At 42.3% G+C, this 13,202-nt stretch overlaps 1 protein-coding gene across 2 annotated transcripts in view; it reads right to left on the minus strand.

Annotated features, from left to right (window-relative positions):
- The window catches only part of TMEM45A (transmembrane protein 45A), a 90,517-nt gene extending 78,696 nt beyond the window's left edge, over window positions 1-11,821 (minus strand). For both annotated transcript variants that reach the window (XM_082626192.1, XM_082626193.1), the window contains exon 1: window positions 11,490-11,821. The gene's annotated coding sequence lies outside the window, so the exon portion shown is untranslated. The remainder of the gene's footprint in view (window positions 1-11,489) is intronic.
- Between the last annotated feature and the right edge of the window lie 1,381 nt (window positions 11,822-13,202).

Consider the following 13,202-nt stretch of genomic DNA (forward strand, 5'->3'; position numbering starts at 1 on the left):
TATGTCCCCATATCTCTTCCCTCTTGCGTCTCCCTCCCTCCCACCCTCCCTTATCCCACCCCTCTACGTGGTCACAAAGCACTGAGCTGATCTCCCTGTGCTATGCGGCTGCTTCCCACTAGCTATCGGTTCATTCTCAAGCCCTCACCTCTTTTGTTTGTGATTTCTTGGGGATCGTTGCCTTCCCACTGCCTGATGGCCAGCGTTTCAAAAACTATATTGTTTCATATATTTTATCTGATATTATTTCAGGTTATTTCAGGCAAAAGAATAAATCTGGCCCTGTTACTCTATCTTGGGCAAAAACAGAACTTCTTTAAAATTCAGCCGACTTAGCACTCAATACCAGTATTACACAGAAAAGATACTATCAATACTTTAACCGGTGTTTTTCAAAATAAGGTCCTTGAGCCGCCTTCCTGAGACTCCCCCGGGGTGCTTGATAAAATGAACATTCCTACTTCACATCCCCAGATCTACTGAATATAAATTTCTTGCCGCTAAAATTTGACAGTTGTTTTCATTACCATGACAATTCATTAACAAAAGACAATAGGGGCTTCCCTGGTGGCGCAGTGGTTGGGAGTCCGCCTGCCGATGCAGGGGTCACGGGTTCGTGCCCCGGTCTGGGAAGATCCCACATGCCGCTGAGCTGCTGGGCCCGTGAGCCATGGCGGCTGCGCCTGCGCGTCCGGAGCCTGTGCTCCGCGGGCGCGGGGGGAGGCCGCAGCGATGAGAGGCCGGCGTGCCGCAGGGGAAAAAAAAAAAAAGGACAATAAAATTCCTCTTCTGAAAGTTGGGAAATCATTAGAATTGGCAATGGGTTAAAAAGGCAAGGAGAATATTGGGAGTTCAGCTTGAAATGATGTTCACACCAGCTTTTATAGCTTTCAGCATGCTCTGTATAAACCATGACTCTCCGTGGCTCCGTGATCAATTTTGGAGCTGCTTCCTACTCATTCATTGCAACAGTGGTGCTCCATTTGGAGACTGGGAAGCAATGGTGAGATGGGGAGAGAATCCTGACTGCCTCCACACAGAGGGCCTCTGGACGGCAAGTGTTCAGGGCCAAAGTCAAACCAACCAGGAAACTGTTTTGCCAGGATGTGTGCTTCCCCTCAGCTCCCCACCAATGAATTTTCATCAACAGTAACAACAATCACACTATCAATCTTTTATTCTCCAATCTCAAGAGCCATTGGAATGACCCCTGTACCATCCTGCCTCATATCAGTCCCATTTTCTGAGGAAGGAAATAAACAGCCTAACATGCTTGTATAAGGTGTGAACAGAATATGGATATCATGAGGCTGAGTCTATCAGAGGAGCAGTAGGTTACATTACTCGAGTAGAGTTCCTCACAAATCTTCTCTGGGACTTGGTATTGGCCATCTCACTCATTTTGAAGCTAGTGGCAAAGTTCTCGCTCCTGGAGGAAGTGAGGGAAGCACCAGTGCAAGCTTGAGCTTGTAGACGAAAGAACAAAACAAAGTGTATCTCACATCTCAAATCATTATGTGTTCTCTACCTGAACCTACTTTTTTATCCAAAGTCTGACTACATTTCATTAGCATTGGGGGAAGGGTGGGCAAGGCGGAGATGGAGATGGGAGAATGTAGGCAGAGCCAGATTACCTTTCAGCCCATGGTAAATATCTGGACTTTATGTTAAATGCAGTGGGAAGCCATTGGAGGGTTTAAGCAGGGGACTGATGGGACCTTATGTGTATTTTTAAAGAATCATCCTTGTTGCTTTGTGGCACATCCTGGTTGCTTTACAGGGGGCAAGAGTGAAAGCAAGGAGAACCCTAGGACAATGCTAGTGAAGCCATAGTCTGTAGACCAATGCTAGTAAGCAAACTGTTTACCATCTGCAACAAGATAAGCACGGAAACTGACAGTAAACATTTAGAAACTTTAAAACATTTTAGAGTAATATGACATTGCTGCAACATCCAAATAGGAGTTTTTATAATTTTACAAAAATGTCAAGCTTCACTGGACCGAGGGAAAAAAAAATAAAACCAAAACCAAACTGATCCTTTACCACAGATAGTTTAATACACTGTGGCAGTAATTCAGGCCAGGGGTGATGGATGCTGGATCTAGGGCATATCAGGCACAGAGAATACAAAGTGTTCACCCTCCCAGGATTACAAAGGATGATAAGAGGAATCTGGCAGATCAGGACAAGGAATTTGGTGCACACAGCAAGACCTCTACCTCTGTTGACCAGCACTAGACTCGACTACTCACCAACCCTCTGAAAAGTTGCCATCAACAGCAGTTGCTTCACTCCTGAGTGTATTACACATGGCATAAATGTTAAGCGTTCAGACACTGGAATGAGGTTATCCTATGTTTAAGTCCTGATTTCATCACTGTGTGATCTTGGAAGAGTTACTTAACCTCTCTGGGCCTCAGTTACCTCATCTGTAAAATGGGAATAATAAGAGCCTCTACCCCATAAGGTGTCCATGAAGATAAAATGAGAAGAACCCCGAGAAGAGGCTGACACCTCATAAATGGTCACTCAGCCATTAGTTTTTTGTGTATTTTTCTGGGAAGAAAGAGCTTTAAAACATGATGATGGTTACATAATCTCTATCCTCTGTGGAGCACAATAAAGTTCACAAAACCCTATCACATACAGTACTTCATGACTCCTCTCTTAGAATTAGGGAGAGACAGGCCTGATTTTCTGATGAGGAAAATGAGGGTTAGTGTCCATACAGAGGTTCCCAACTTGCCCCAGCAGGATGAGGTATTGATTCATCCCTCTTCTCCCCACAGTGGAAACAACCTGTCCAAAAAGTCACACAAGCAGCAAGAAAAAAAACAAGATCACCATGCTCTTCCACAGTCTGTCTTCATGCCCTTAGTGCATACAAACCGAAGGCAGAGCAGGAGGAGGAAAAGCAACACCAGAGATGGAGAAGCTGGGGTTCAGTTCTCCTTCCTGCTGGCTTAAAGGTAAAGAGCATCTAGGTCTCTGACCCCAGTTCCCCCATTCTTCCTCAACACAACCTTCTCTCTCCCCCTTATTACTCTCTCTTCCTCGGACCTTTATCCCCAAGGTTCAGCTGTGACATGATTTTGGTGTATTTTTCATGATTTTTTCTTCTTCACTAACATTTTTAATGTTATTAAATTTTCATTATTTATTAAACATACAGTGTCCCTAAAACTGTCCTAAATGTGCTCCTTACTACCATACCTCTCTCTATTTTGGCTTTTCCTCTCTTCCTTTAAGTTTTTGACAATCATTAGTCTGAATTATTCCTGGCTTACAGAGAGAGGAAGCAAGAATCAAATAATTGGAGAAAAACTCTCTGAGCTAAAGAAAGACTTGGGTCTTCAAATGGAAAGGACACATCAAGAGAAAACAGGATGTTAAAAAAAATTTTTTTTTAAGATCCATACCTAGACATATCAAAGTGAAATTCAGAACTTTATACTTTTTTAATTTAAAGTATAAGGATAGTAATTTAAATAGGGCTACTTGGATATGAAGGATGTCATTTGAATTTTATGAGAGTAGTTATTAATCCCAATATTTTGATATTTTAATCTATTGTTTTGTCTGTAGAAGAATATTTTAGGAACTAATATATCTTTTTCTGAAGAAATACTTACCCAAAGTTCAAAAATCCCTTATATTTCACTTTGGTTTCTTTTTCTTCTATTAAATTTATGACAAATGAAATATAATATTTTTTACTGAAAATGTATTTGGTGGTAGACTCTGGGCCAGAGATAAACACAATGTCTCTACACAAGAAACTGGGTCTATTTGGCCACCTAGTTGTTGACTCAAGTCAGAAAACAGACTAAGTAGGATTTCAGGTCATTAGGAGGGAATTCAAATGCCTCCTAAACACCTAAGTTCCTACCAGGAAATAACACAGCCATGAGGGAATTTTGGCTCTGAAAAAAGTGAAGTTAATGGGAGCTCTACATAATTTGGTGAGAAAGAGTTCACCTTTCAGCTTAAAGAAGTGAGTTTTCATGGGAATGAGGCCACAAGGAACAGTGCAAACAGTCTGATTTGAGAAGCTTAGCCCAATGTCACTCTTACTTTAAGTGGCTTGGTCTTCTATAGAAAAAGAACATTCTTCCATTTGAGCTTCACCTACTGTTCTCCATGACAAAATATGCCACAAAAATCTATACATCTCAGCTGACCAGTTGAGATTTGTGTATTATACATGTATATGCTTATGTATGTGTGGAGCTAAAAAAAAAAACAAAACAAAACAAAGCAGAACAATGAATATAATATGGTCTCATTTATATTCTAAAATTATATTTATGTTTAGATCTATATCTGTGAGTGGATTCTTGGAGAAGGTCTAGAAGGATACAGGCCAAACTACTAACAAAGGTACCTCGGGGACAGTAGCGGGATGGGAAGAAAGCAGGTAAGAAAAGGGGAAAACATTACTTTTGACTCTATACACTGTTTCAATTTTTTCAGCTCATATAGATTACTTTTTTAATTCTAAAGCCAAAAAAAATTAGAAGGGTTAGGAAAAAAGAAAGAAACAAACAAAAAAAGAAAGAAGGAAAGAAGGAAAGAAAGAAGGAAAGAAAGAAAGAAAGGAAGGAAGGAAGGAAGGGAGAGAGAGAAAGAAGGGAAGAGAGAGAGAGAAAGAAGGGAAGAGAGAGAGAGAGGGAGGGAGGAAGGAAGAAAGGGAGGATGTTGGAAAGAGAGGAAGGAAAGCTATCAGCAATCAATGCCCTGTAACCATAGGAAAAATCTTTCTTTCTTGGAGAGAGTAAAAGTTATAAGAAGTAGAAATTTTGAGTAATTCTATGAGGAAAAAATTAGCACTTTAGATATAGTTTTAAAAATAAGTCAAGAATGAATCAATATTTTAATACTATGTCTATATGTATTCTAATGGTGTTTATATAGAGAAGAACATTATAATAATTAATAAGTGAATTGCTTAAATATCCACATACAAAACAATAAAGTCGGACCCTTACCTCCATCATATACAAAAATTAATTCAAAATGTATCAAAGACCCAAACATCAGAACTAAAACTATAAATCTCTTAGAAGAAAACACAGAAGAAAATCTTCATGACACTTGATTTGGCAATGATTCTTGGATATGACACCAAAAGCACAGGCAACAAAAGAAAAAATATGTTAATTGGATTACATCAAAGGACAATACCAACAGAGTGAAAAGGCATCCCAGGGAATGGGAGAAAATATCTGCAAATCATATACCCAATAAATAGATAACATCAAGAATATATAAAGAACACCTACAACTCAATAACAAAACAAAACCTGACTTAAAAATGAGCAAAGAACTTAAATAGACATTTCTCCAAAGAAGATATACAAATGGTCAATAAGCACATGAAAGGGTGCTCAACATCACTAATCAGAAACACAAATCAAAGACACAATAAGATATCACTTCATATCCATGAGGATGGCTGTTATTAAAAAACAAAAACAGGCTTCCCTGGTGGCGCAGCTGTTGAGAGTCCGCCTGCTGATGCAGGGGACGTGGGTTCGTGCCCCAGTCCGGGAAGATCCCACGTGCCGAGGGGCAGCTGGGCCCGTGAGCCATGGCCGCTGAGCCTGCGCGTCCGGAGCCTGTGCTCCACAACAGGAGAGGCCACAACAGTGAGAGGCCCGCGTACCGCAAAAAAAAAAAAAAAAAAAAAAAAAAAAAAAAAAAAAAAAAACAGAACAACAAGTGTTAGCAAAGATGTAGAGAAATCGGAATCCTTGTGCATTGCTGATAAGAATACAAAATGGTTCAGGGCTTCCCTGGTGGCGCAGTGGTTAAGAATCCGCCTGCCAATGCAGGGGACACGGATTTGAGCCCTGGTGCAGGAAGATCCCACATGCCGCGGAGCAACTAAGCAGTGCACCACAACTGCTGAGCCTGCGCTATAGAGCCTGTGAGCCACAACTACTGAAGCCCGCGTACCTAGAGCCCATGCTCCGCAACAAGAGAAGCCATGACAATGAGAAGCCCACACATCGCAACAAAGAGTAGCCCCCACTAGCTGCAACTAGAGAAAGCCCATGCACAACAACAAAGACCCAACGCAGCCAAAAATAAATAAATAAAATTTATTTTAAAAAATAAAATAAAATGGTGCAGCTGCTGTGGAAAACAGTATGGCAGGTCCTCAAAAAATAAAAAATTGAATTACTTTATGATCCAGAAGTAATTCCACTTCTGGGTTTGTACCCAAAATAATTGAAAGCAGGAACCCCAATAGATATTTCTACACCAATGTTCATAGCAGCATTAATCACAACAGGCAAAAGATGTCATATTAGTCAGGGTTCTCCAGAGAAATATAACCAATAGGATATAGATATATAGGTAAATATATATGAAGAAAGAGAGAGAGATTTATTTCAGGAATTGGCTCACATGTCTGTGGAGGCTGGTAAATCCAAAAGCTTCAGGATAAGCTAACAAACTGGAAACCCAGGGAAGAGTTGATGCTGCAGTTCAAGTCTTAAGGCAGTCTACTGGCAGAATTCCTTCTTCAAGGGAGATCAGTCTTGTTCTATGAAGGCCTTCAAATGACTGGATGAGACCCACCTACATTATGGAAGCTAATCTGCTTTACTCAAAGTCTACTAATCTAAATGTTAATTTCATCTAAAAATACCTTTACAAAAATATCTAGAATAATGTTTGACCAAATATCTGGATACTGTGGCCTAGACAAATTGACACAAAACATTAACTTCACAGACGGAAATAACCCAAATGCCACAAAATGTTGTATATACATACAATGGAAAATTATTCAGCCTTAAAAAGCAGTGAAATTATGACACTTACTACAATATGGATGAACCTCGAAGACATTATGCTAAGTGAAACAAGCCAGTCATAAAAGGACAAATACTGTATAATTCCACTTATAAGAGGTAACTAGAGTAGTCAAATTCATAAACACAGAGCACAGAATGGTTGTTCCCAGAGGCTGGGGTGAGCAGAGAGGAAGGTAACAGAGGTTATAGTTTAATGAATACAGAGTTTCCGTTTGATGAAAAAGTTCTGGAGGGACTTCCCTGGTGGCACAGTGGTTAAGAATCCGCCTGCCAATGCAGGGGATATGGGTTCGAGCCCTGGTCCGGGAAGACCCCACATGCTGCAGAGCAACTAAGCCCATGCACCACAACTACTGAGTCTGCGCTCTAGAACCCGCATGCCACAACTACTGAACCCATGCATCTAGAGCCCGTGCTCCACAACAAGAAAAGCCACCACAATGAGAAGCCCGCACACCGCAACGAAGTAGCCCCCGTTCACCGCAACTAGAGAAAGCCCCCGGCGCAGCAACGAAGACCCAAGGCAGCCAAACTAATTAATAAATTAATTAATTTTTAAAAAGTTCTGGTTGCACCATAATGTGAATGTTCTTGATGTCACTGAACTATACACTTAGAAATTGTTATAATGCCAAATTTTATGTTATGTTTATTTTACCACAGTAAAAAAAATGAATTGCTTACATGTATAGGCTTTACTATGACGCAGACACCATGCTAAATGCCTTATATTGATTTTCTCATTTAATGCCTTTGATATTCCCATTTTATAAATAATAAAGCCTCCTAGAGAAAGTGACTTGCTCAAGGCACACTAGTAAGAAGCAGATCTAGGGTTGAAACCCTCCATCTGACTCCAAAATCCATGTGCTCAGTCAGTGTGCTATACTGAAAAGAGTGACTACATTAAGGTAATGAGATAGAAAGCAAATTAAACTGTTTTTCAAGTAATATTTTAAAGTTGATTAAACATATTAAAATTTTTAAGAATGAATTCCCCCCAAAATATCGAATCCAGACTGGGTATGACTAATAATAAGACACCTAAAATAGTCCTACATTAACCTTCAACATGAGACATTCTTATCCCAAAACCAAAGCATCTCCAGAAATAAGACAAAAAACCAGGCTGCCCAAGAAATAGGAATAGAAGTGTACCTGGCATCTGCCCCATTCTTCCACAAGCCTTGGGAAATTTCATAGTTTCTCTATTTTTTATAAATAAAACTACTGTGGTTCCATTTATATTTTTAAATTATATTTACATTTAGATCTACACCTGTGAGTAGATTTTTGGAGAAGGACTGGAAGGATACAGACCAAACTATTAGCAAAGGTTACCTCTGGAGAAAGTAGTAAAATGGAAAGAAGGCAGGTAAATAAAGGGGAAACCATTACTTTTGACACTTATACACTCTGTTCCAGTTTTTCAAAGGATATAGTCATTCAACTGACATTACTGAATGTCTACCATAAGTCCAGGGTCTATGGTGGTTCTGTTCAATCAAGATGAAAAGACAGAATGATTATCTGTAATGAGCTCCATCTAATAAACAAGGAACACATCTCCTGTCTGCATGTGCAACGCATCCCATAGACAAGACTCATGTTGGTATTCTGGTCCCTGCAGGGAATTTTTACCAACCCCACTCCTCCAAATGGTCCCTCCCCCTCCAGTGATCTTCCTTCCATGGACTTCTTGACTACCACCGCCACAAAAAGAAGAGCAGCCCTGCTGTATTACACCCAAGGCAGCATAGACTAGTGGTGAAGGCTTGGGCTCTGGAGTTACACCGTCTGGGTCTGCATCTGTCATTTGTACAGTGTGACCTTGGGCAAGTTTCTTAATCTGCCCATGCCTCTGTCACCTCAACTAATAGGTACCAACCCTCACAGGATTACTGAGAGGCTTACATGAGTTAAGGCAGTTAAAGCACTCAGAACAATGTCTGTCATATATTAGGTGTTCAGAAAATCCATTACTCATAGATGGATCAAATAGCCTTCTAGAAGCAACAGACTGTCCCAGGGAAAAGAAATAAAAGATCATCCAACGGAAGAGGGATCTTAGAGATCATTTTACAGATGATGGCACAGAGAGGGCCATAATGGCTCAATGTCTTGCCCAAGGACACACAGGTGGTCCACGGCAGCATCAGGACCAGACTCAGGTTCTCTCTGACACAGCACAGTGCTCTCGAGGAAGAGAAAGCAGAGCTCTCCATACTGACTTGTCACTTAGGTGCATATCACATCTCATCTACTTTAATACTTGTGCATCCTAAAGTTATAAGTATTAGCATGTGAATGCTCGATTCTCTGAGCAGCATGAAAAAGGGCTTTTTGGCACACACTGTGAGTGTGTAGGGGTTAGGGAGGGGTGCAGGTGCAACAATCACATCCATGTCAAAGACTTTAGGGCATGACCTGTTTCTGAAATGGTGCCTGGGTAATAGTCCAGGATGCCAGACCACTTCAGCAGAGCTCCAAGACAGCCACCACAGAGTGAGTCCAAAAGTGGAGCTGAGACTCACTGGTCAGTCCTGCAAGGCCCTGAGGTGGGGGTCACTGAAGCAGTGGAGCAGATCAGGAGGGGTATGCTGGGCAAGGGGGAGAAACTGAGAGATGGGTCATTCCAGAAACATCTCCAACTATGTAACTGCTGCAAGTTCAGCTTGTGACCCCCTACCAATCTTACCTCCCAAGCCTCTCCTTCCCCACAGAGAGGCTCTCCATGCCGCCCTCTCCTACCTCTCCCACTTTTCCAACCTTTCCACCTACTAAGCTCTCACAGATTATCCCACATCATAAGCCAACATCCCCACAGGAGAAATTCACACTTTCCAGCCTCAGTGCTTTTTTGCCCACGCTTTCCCTTCCTCCTGGAGTGCCTGCCACCTTCTGTTCTATGATCCCTTTCCCCTCAACCAAAGGCATTTGGCAAAATCCTTTTCCAGAAATGCCAACCCTTCCCTGAAACCATCCTACGAGAAGAAGTCCTCTTTCCCAGAACACTCTAGGTCTTTCTAAGGCACTTAAATTCTACCTCACTCCCCTCTCCAGACTCTCTCTCCTTTACAGCCATATACAATGCCCCATTAACCAGGGGTCTGCACTCAGTAAACACTAGTTGCTAGTGTAGAAGTCAAAATGGTGGCTGGGAAACAAGTGGAGCAGGGGAAGCCGAAAAGGACGGCAATGAAGAGCGTGCACAACAGCAAAGACTAACTCTGTGCCAGAACCAAGGGTTTAACGTGTGTTAACTCACCTAGTTTTCAAGACGATCCCATGAGATAGGTGCTATTATCGCCACGTACAAAGGAGGGAACTGAGGTATGATGGGCTGAGTAACCTGCCCAAGGTCAAAAGGCAGGGTTTTGAATTGAACCAGGCCAGCTGGCTCTTTATATTGATTCTCTGCAACACTGTTCCTTCTAACCCTACATCCCTGAAAACCACTTCAACTCTTCCACTCACAGTGTGCAATGCCTTTCTGAATCAAAAACACACTGTGCAACTTGAAATTATGGCACCTACTGCTTTCTAAGTCAAAAATTAAAGATCAGTTCTGGCCACAACTGCCACAAGAGTAAATAACATATGATAAAGTCTCAAATCTAAAACATTGTTTAAACAGAGACAATTATAGATGTTTGGGATGGAATGGGCCTCTGGCCATTCACCTAGCTCAGTATTTGCCATCATTTCCATTTTAAAGTCCTGAAATATATACCAGAATTATGTGCAAGCACAAACATCTAACAGCACTCTGAATATTACTTTGATAGAATTATGGGGGTAATAATATAATTATAAGCTTATTGATGCACACAGTGGTCTATCACGTTTAGTGTGTTTTTTTAACAACCATCAAGGAATTTGGGCCTACCACTAAGGACAGAAGAATATAGAAAAGACACTGAGCTACATTCACATGTAAGTGAAACAGTAATTACCTATATAATTCAGGATTTAAATAATTTAATATTAAATATCCCATTAAAGGAAGCAAAAGTTTTGTTAATTCTGAATAAGCCAGATAACTTTTCAATCTTCTGATGAAACAGGGGGAGACTTCCGTGGTAGTGCAGTGGTTAAGACCCCATGCTCCCAATGCAGGGGGCCCAGGTTCGATCCCTGCTCAGGGAACTAGATCCCACATGCATGCCATAACTAAGAGTTCGCATGCTGCAACTAAGAGTTTGCATGTCGCAACTAAGGAGCCAGCCTCCCGAAACGAAGACCCAGCGCAACCAAATAAATAAATAAATACTTTTTAAAAAACAGGGAGAGGGGATGGATAAAAATTCCGGCTTTACAAATGTATACTCTGTTCTCACAGAAAGAAAATAGAAACATAAATGTATCAATAGATTCAACTTTGAAGTTAGGAGAGGCTTTTTACAGTATAACAGTTAAATTTCTGTTCCCAGGAAATTTTTAAATAGCATACAGATGGCCCCAAAATTAAATTTAATTAAATTACATTAAAATGTTAGCAAAGCAGAAGAAAAGGAAACGAGGTTCTGTGCAGTTTGTGGCAGCAAGCGATATTTTTCTCTCCCTGATGAGGAGAAGGCTTAGTGAGAACAGCAAAAAGACGCAGGGTAGAGATCACAGCGGGAGAAAAAAGATATCCAGCACGTACCCAAAACTTACCAACTCGGTCTTACTCAACGCTATTTTTCCCACTTTGCCAGTTTTAAATCAGACAGCGGCTGGGCTTTTGCTGTTGCTGTTTCTGTCCTTTTGATCCCAGAGCCCCATGAAAGTTAAACTGTGTGTTGGATGGGATCTGGCCCCGTCTCGCATTAGGGCGAAAAAAGTTTTAAACTTGGATTCCTGGTTGCTTCTTTGGAAAAGTGAATAAATAAGTGGCTGAAAGGAGAGGACGTGGGGGACGTGCTCAGCTGACGTCGGGCCCGCGAAGGGGCCGCACAGTTCCTCAGCGCAGCTGTCCAGATGTGCCTCATCTGGTTCCCCGGCGGGACACGAGCCTCGGCGGCCACGGCTAGCAGAAGCTCCAGCTCATTGGTTTCCGGGGCTCCTCGCTTGCCGCCTATTGGCCGGCCGGCCCGCCACTCCCTCGGTCCTCGGGCCCGCCCCGCGCCCGCCGGGCCAGCTCGCTCCATCCTCAAGAGGAACCTGGAAGTGCAGCCCGGGCGCTGATGTGGCACTCGGCGGCAGCTGCGGGCGTGGGAGGGGCCCGGCCGGAGAGATGTCCTCCGCATCCAGGGCTTGCCCCTGTCCTGCCCCCTGTTATACCGATCCTTTCCGGCAGTTAGGCTGGTTTGTTTAAACAGGATGATTTCAATCTGTTAATGGAATGAAATTAATGCGCGCCCCGCCTTGGCTTAAATCCCCAGCATTTCCGAGTTAAAGGGACTGGGGCTCAGGGATGCCCACGCCCCCAAAGGGCCTTCAGGCCATGTCTCAGAACTTCAGTCTCCCCTCTTTATCCAGGGAGAGAATAATGAAATTCAAGAGCCTGTTTCACGGGGACAGTATTCTTTTTTTGGAAGAAAAAACTTAATGAACCCTTCACCGAAGTCCTCATTAACTAGAAAAGTGGCTCTTTCTGCAGAGAAGCCCAGGGCTGATTACAGGAGTGACTTGGAAGACTTGGTTAGTTTGGAATTTTTGTTGGGTGGTGGCTGTAGGAAAACGAGAAATGTTGCTGTGTTCTGTGAGAATGTAGACCAAACGATGCTTTAATCCTGGGGAAACCTTTGAAAGATTGATTAGTTGGGAGAGTGTCTGCAAATCAATCACCATTATAATTTGAGGGTGTTGACAGAAATGTGAGCTCATTGAAACATTAAGACGGCAAGAGCCAGCTTCATTGAATCACACACCATGAAATGGGCCAGCCCCTATACTTACAACCACCTTATGAAGTACATATTAAAATTATCTCCACTTTCAGATGAGGCTACCAAGACACAGCAGCCTCTCCCAGCATGCCACTGAGGTTTCCAATACTTGTTCTCAACATGGGTACATAAACGTACCTGCCCTTTGCCAGGAATAGGTGAGTCAGAGTTTATTGTGAGTGCCCCTACCTTCTGATGTCCAAAGCTTTCACTTCATAGATAATGTCCTCTTGGTGGGTCTATTTCTTATCTATTGTGATGTAACAGATTACCACAAATGTAGTAGCTTGAAACACCACACATTTACTATTGCAGTTTCTAAGGGTCGGAAGTCCAGGCATGGCTTAACTGGATCCTCTGCTCAGGGTCTCACAAGGCTGCACTCACAGTGTCTGTCAGGATGCATCCTCATCTGGAGGCTGGAAGGGGGAAGAATCTACTTCCAAGCTCCCTCAGGTTGTTGGCAGGATTCATTTCTTTGCAGCTGTAGGTCTGTGTC

Source organism: Mesoplodon mirus (genome assembly GCF_964341445.2).
Source record: "Mesoplodon mirus genome assembly, chromosome: 6".
NCBI classification, from domain to species: Eukaryota; Metazoa; Chordata; class Mammalia; order Artiodactyla; family Ziphiidae; genus Mesoplodon; species Mesoplodon mirus.